Source organism: Miscanthus floridulus, chromosome 8, assembly GCF_019320115.1.
Source record: "Miscanthus floridulus cultivar M001 chromosome 8, ASM1932011v1, whole genome shotgun sequence".
NCBI lineage: Eukaryota > Viridiplantae > Streptophyta > Magnoliopsida > Poales > Poaceae > Miscanthus > Miscanthus floridulus.
This window is the reverse complement of record NC_089587.1, coordinates 154,867,484-154,874,046: the sequence shown is the minus strand read 5'-3', so window position 1 is coordinate 154,874,046 and position 6,563 is coordinate 154,867,484. Positions and strand designations below refer to the sequence as shown.

Sequence of the window (6,563 nt, the reverse complement as noted above, 5' to 3'; positions counted from 1 at the left end):
AGAGTCCCCCAAAAATATAACCCCAAAACTCTGTATTGGAGACTCTTTTAAATAATTGTTTCCCAAAAACTAGTTTCCTCCACAGCAGCTCCCCAATATTTTGCACCCAAAATTTTTTTGAACTTGCCACGTCATCAATTAGTTGGATGAGGACGAGCCTACAAACAGAATTAGTTGGATTCTGAGTTTTCCATCCGCGTGACTTGTTCCATCCGGACAGCCGTTCCTCCTCCCTAGCTCCTTGACCCTTGACTTGTTCTGTCCGCTCGTTCCTTCCTACCGGTACGGACTCTAGGTCTCCAACTCCAACCTTGCAACACATGTACAAGGCCATGATGTGCTAGCGCCGCCATCAGGCTTGTGCTCATTGCCATCGCCTATGGCCTTGACTGTTCTCTGCTACCGCTCCTCCTCTTGTCGACTTGCTACGATACCATAAAGATCTTCCATAATATTATCCGATTCTAGTTCGAGATAAGTAAAAAGGATCTACCATAGATCGACATAGCTTTCTCATGAACCATGTGTTACATGATTCATCGTCGTCAGGTGATGATAATGATTTCTTTTTTGATGTCGTACATGCGGTAATTGAGGATGAGTCTGATGAAGAGCCAAAACATTGCGGTTCCATTCATGGGCATCGAGTGCTGCAGCGTGATAGACAGGCGGGACATCAGAGGCTATACCAGGATTATTTCGCCGATAATCCTACGTAAACGCCAAAATATTTTAGACAAAGGTATACGATGCAACACATTTTGTAGAAAAGATGCTTATATATGTGTGTCTAATTATTTTATACTGTAGGTTTCGAATGGGTCGTACGTTGTTTCTGCTCATACAGCAAGCTGTAGAACAACACGATGAATTTTTTGTGCAAAACAGAAATGCTGCCGGTATACTTGGTCTGTCTAGCTTGCAGAAGATTACAGCAGCATTTCGGATGTTTAGCTTATGTAGTAGCAGCTGATACTATGAATGATTATGTCCGTATTGGTGAGAGTACTGCAATTGAAAGTCTCAGAAGGTATGTTGCCGCTGTTATTGAAGTTTTTGGAGACGAGTACTTGAGATCGCCTAATGAAGATGATACCGCTAGATTACTTGCAATTGGAGAAAGAAGAGGTTTTTCTGGTATGCTTGGGTCCATAGATTGTATGCACTGGAGGTAGAAAAATTGTCCTTATGAATGACAAGGTATGTACAAAGGGCATGTGCATGAGCCTACAATTATATTAGAAGCTGTTGCTTCAAAAGATCTATGGATTTGGCATATTTTTTTGGATGCCAGGTTCACACAATGACATCAACGTTTTGAAACGGTCAACTCTATTTGCAAGGCTAGCTGAAGGTCAAGCTCCAGAGGTCAACTATACCATTAATGGCCATGATTATACAATGAGTTATTATCTTGCAGATGGCATATATCCTTCATGGGCCACATTCGTCAAGACCATACCTGAGCCACAAGGTAATAAGAAGAAATATTTTGCCCTAGCCCAGGAATCTTGTAGGAAGGATGTTGAACGAGCCTTTGGAGTTCTACAAGCTCGTTTTGCTATTGTTCGAAGGCCAGCTCGTTTTGGGGATGATGATACGCTTAGCCTAATCATGAGAGCTTGTGTTATTATGCACAACATGATAGTTGAGGATGAGCGAGATGAAGAAGATGATTTTAATTATGATGTGGTGGGAGAAAATGTGAAAAATTCTCATGACTCTACACCTGAACTTGAGGAGTTTATTCAGAACTACAAGAATATTAAGGATCAACAAATTCATACGCAGCTTAAAGATGATCTAGCTGAGCACCTTTGGCAAAATCTTTCAGACCTATATAAAAAAATATAATTGTTTTTCTATATATGGTTTTAGTTTACTATTTTGTAGAATAATTTTAATTACAAAATTATTGTGGACATAATTTTTTTAATTACGATTTGTCATATTTTCCTTCATCTATTGTTGTCATATTTGCTTCATATATATTATTGGGAATATTTAAGATTCACAGAAGCCTGAATCATATTTGGATCATATATTTTTGTGCTCATGGTTCTGAACTTATACATGTATGCTGATAGAAAGCACATAGTACTGACACTTACACATGTATGCTGATAGAAATCACATAGTACTGACACTTACACATGTATGCTTATAGAGAAGCGCATAGTTCTGACACTTACGTATGTATGCTGTACAATGCAAAGTTTGATTCAAACATGAAAAGGAACTGAAATTAAAATCTTTAGCTACTGCGGTGATGGCTCATGATCTTAGACCGGTAGGACATGTAGTACTGCTGCTGATCATCAGGCATGGCACTAAGGTCCATTGTCATAATCCTCTCTTCATCCTTCTTGTTCTTCAACTCTACCTCCTACGCCCTCAATTCTAACTCTTTCTTCCTCAACTCAAGATTTAATTTCTCATTCGCAACCCGCTCTTGTTCAAGTGCAAAAGCTTGTTTGAACCTTTCGTCTTTCTTTAGCTCCTTGTCACTATCAAATTCTTTCTTCTTCGCCCACAAATTCTCTAAAGCTTCTGTACAACCTTTTTTGCCACCTTGATGTAGTGTTGCTTTGGCCTTCTTGTGGCCCATTGGTCTCGACAATGTATTCTCCTCTGGAGCAGCAACTTTATGTCCATCTGCAGTAGTGAGCGAAGGTGTAGGCAGACTCGAATTGGAGGTTTTCTTTTGCTTCTTATTAGATGACTTCCCAGCCAATTCGTCTAGTTTAGCCATCCACTTTGCTTGTCCTCTCAATTGTTTCGAGCAATCCATAAACTGAAATAATCTCTTTTGCCCGTTTTCAGACTTGTACATAGCCTTTGCGTCCTCAATCTGCACACACGCAACACCCATGTATCAAGTCATTAAATTGTAATTTATGCGTTGAGAGAATAAATATATGCTTATACGTAGCGGGTCAGAACCTTATCTTGCATTGTAGCACCACTTTGTTGTCTACCCGCAATCCTGGAGAGACATCCTGTAAACTTATTCACACTGTCTTGTATAGTAGACCAACGGTGCATAAGAGAATTTTGCGTACGGTCTGAGGGGAAGGACAAGTTTTCAGGGAAGTAATCATGAATTCTAGTCCATTACGATTTATGTGTTTGATTTGCTCCTGTGATTGGATCCAAGCTCATGTTCAGCCACGCAGAAACCAAAATCTCATCTTCCTCTCACTGAAATTCTTTGATCTCTTGTGATTTGGTCTTGCAGAGGAGGCTGATGGAGTCACTAGCACTTCCTGTGATTGTTGCTCATTACAAGGGTTGCTAAAGTCTTCAAAATCCACTGGATGAGTGCCTTCACTCATCATGCTGGTATAATCATTACCATTTGCCGCCATAGATCCTAGTAAAGTCAGAAGAATATTAGTTGCAAACAGAAGATGCCTATATATCATCATTGTGTAATGGCGTGCAGATTTTGTTGTAATTACTGCTGTATGACCTGACCTTGATATCAAATACATGCATGTATTTAGATCGATTCACATTAGGGCATGCACACTAAATTTCCCAAGATGAATACTACACAATGATCAGTACTATTGTAATTATAGTTCCACTGATATTCTCACACCCAAACAAAAATTTCGCCCATGGTCGTAGTTAATTTAATTCCTCCTATGCAATAAGCACAAGCCTTGGATGAGACCTGCCTAGTTTCAGTCACTGATAGCTCCTTACAAGCCACTGATACCTCCTTACAAGCTAGATCAAATACTACAATTGCATATGAACAGAAATGTGCACACTTCACTAGCCTAGCATTTGCAAAAGGCACCAAGCCAATAATAAAGGTGTCGGACTGTCAGGCGAAGTTCACATGACGTTGATAGAGACATAGTATATTTCAAGCTTGCAGGCAACTATGCTGAAAGTTGGAACCAAAAATTATGCTCATTACGATGGCATGATCAGACCTGTCTAGTTTCATTCAAGCCGCCATCCACTGCCTACAAGTTTTCTGCAATGAAAAGTTCAGGGTTTCTACAGAAACACTTGCAGAGAAGATACAAGATTTATCAGAATATCACCCATTGCAAACATAATATTACTAAAACACATCCTATACAGATAACAAGACAGGATCCTCAGTAGCACACACATTCTAGAATCTACTTAACTGCAACCATGAACTGGAAGTATACTGAACCATTTGTGGCAATGCAAAGTGGTTTCCATCATACCATTACCAAACACGTCGTTGTTGGCCATATCTTCAAAGGGTGCAGAGACATCGTCAGGGAATGAGTCCTCGTAGACATGCAGGGATTCTTGGGGGTCAATATCGTGCCCACCATGTCTGGGCAAGAGGTCGCCAAATCTGCTCGCCTGGAGAATATGGCCACCGGCGGACTGTGCCAGCAGCGTCTGTGCGGTGGTGGAAGGCGGCCGCATGAAACCGTCGCCGGACCGGGGTGGCCGCCTCAGCGCGTCGACGGCCGCGGGCGGCCGCAGCTCCGCGTCGACTGCTGGGGGTGGCCGCATCAGCGCTACGACGGACGTGGGTGGCCGCAGCTCCGCGTCGACGGCCGGGGGCGGCCGCATCTGGGCGCTGCTGCACATCGGCCGCCTCATCTGGGCGCTGCTGGACAACGGCTGCCGCATGTGGGCACGGCCAAGCGCCAAACGCCCCTGCAGGGAACCGGCTTCCCTGCCTTGCCCCATCTTCAACCGAACCTGGATGGGAGAAGACGGGAGGGCACTACTATGGCAGGTGGAGCTAGGAGCGCGGCAAACATCCAGAAAATTGGCGCGAGCAGGGGAGGACGAGCGCGGGAGGAAGATTGGGAGCGCGCCCTCGTCTTGCACATACGAGGGGCGCGGGTTCAATTTTCCAGAGCGACCAAATCTTGGGAAAGGTCTGGGGAGCTATTGGACGGTGATTTTCTTCTAATCACGTAAATTTTAGTTTTGGGAGTTTTATTAGTTTTCTCTTAGAGATGCTCTAAAGTCCTAACGTGGGCGCATCTTAAAGCTATGGAGGTTGCTGACAAAATTGCGTTGCGCCAACAGTGACAAGCAGTGACGACCCGACCCCGACCGTAGCTAGTACTACAATGAATCTACTCCTAGCTTCCTGTGGATTCGTCCGAGCCGAAACAGTTTATGTGACGTGCGGAATGGGTCTCGTCGTTTTTGTTCGTGTTCCGCCCGTGCGTGCAGTGCAGGGGTATATATGAGGTGGAATTTTCGGTGTGTCAATTAAAAAAGATCGTAATGTCTTGTGTGGTTTTTGAAAAGTTCAGCGATCTTCAGTGCCATTGCTTCAATTTTTTTATGCCCTCTATATCATTGTCGTTAGTTTAGGCTCTAACGCCGTGAAACTGCAGGTGTGAAAAGTCGAAAATACCCTTAAGTCTAAATATGTCATTAATTTTTTTATATCTTAACGACTTTAAATGAAAAAACTCAAAACTAAAAAGTTGTAGATCTCGTCGAGATCTATAATTTTCATATAAAAATTATCTTCATTTAATTCCGCAAAAAAATATGATTTGATATGATTAATATATCTTAGAAAAAGCATATCTTTTTTGCAGCATAAAATGAAGATAATTTTTATATAAAAATTATAGATCTGGACAAGATCTACAACTTTCTAGTTTTGAGTTTTTTCATTGAAGTCGTTAAGAAGCTCAAAAAAAATTAATGACATATTTAGACTTAAGGGTATTTTTGACTTTTCATACCTGCAGTTTGACGGCGTTAGAGCCTAAATTAACGGCAGTGGCACGGAGGACACAAAAAAGTTAAAACAGTGACGCTGAAGATCGCTGAACTTTTTCAGAGACCCATAGAATATTAGGATCTTTTTTAATGGCAGAGAGGGGATTCCACCTATGTATATGTATGATACGATGACCACAGGTACGAGATCGATCGAGATCGACCGGTCGTCCGTTCCCGGCTGGCATGATGGTAACGCCCGGGCCGGATCTGATTTGCTTTGCAGAATCCTCTTGAATGCAACGCGATGCATCATCAACGTTTGCTACCTATAGTCGCATAGGGCTGATCGAATTGTATTGTAGCGACAGACCGATATTCAATACTGTATAATTTATTTCGGGGAGCCGTTTTGCCTACCTCACGTGCATGACTGAAATCTTGCATTGATTACATTTTGGCACCCTTTCTGTTTCAAAATATATGATGCATGGTTAGGACTAATCAACTAGCTTGTCCTAAATTAAATGTCATATATTCAAAAACTGTGCGAGTACAAGATTATTGTCTCGTGCTCATTACATGTGCAAGCTGTGAACTTGTAAACATAAACGCTGGCCCTTTGTGCTGTCAAAATACATAGAATACGGTCTTAGAACGATGATCGTCAATACAATTTTACTATTGAAAATGGTATATACTGAGGGACCCACCATCAAACTGTTACTAAAAATAAAAAAAATAAATATAAAGAGTGAGAAAGTCTTCAAACGCTTTCTTTTTACTCCTAACTACCAAACATGACTACGTGTTGCAATAGGTCGTTAACATATTGTGTAGTCCTAGGGCTCATAATTAGCTAGCTA

The 6,563-nt window shown here is 41.8% G+C and overlaps 1 pseudogene; it reads right to left on the bottom strand.

Annotated features, from left to right (window-relative positions):
* Positions 1–2,146: 2,146 nt before the first annotated feature.
* Positions 2,147–4,801, bottom strand: LOC136473795 (glutathione S-transferase T3-like; annotated as a pseudogene).
* Positions 4,802–6,563: the final 1,762 nt, after the last annotated feature.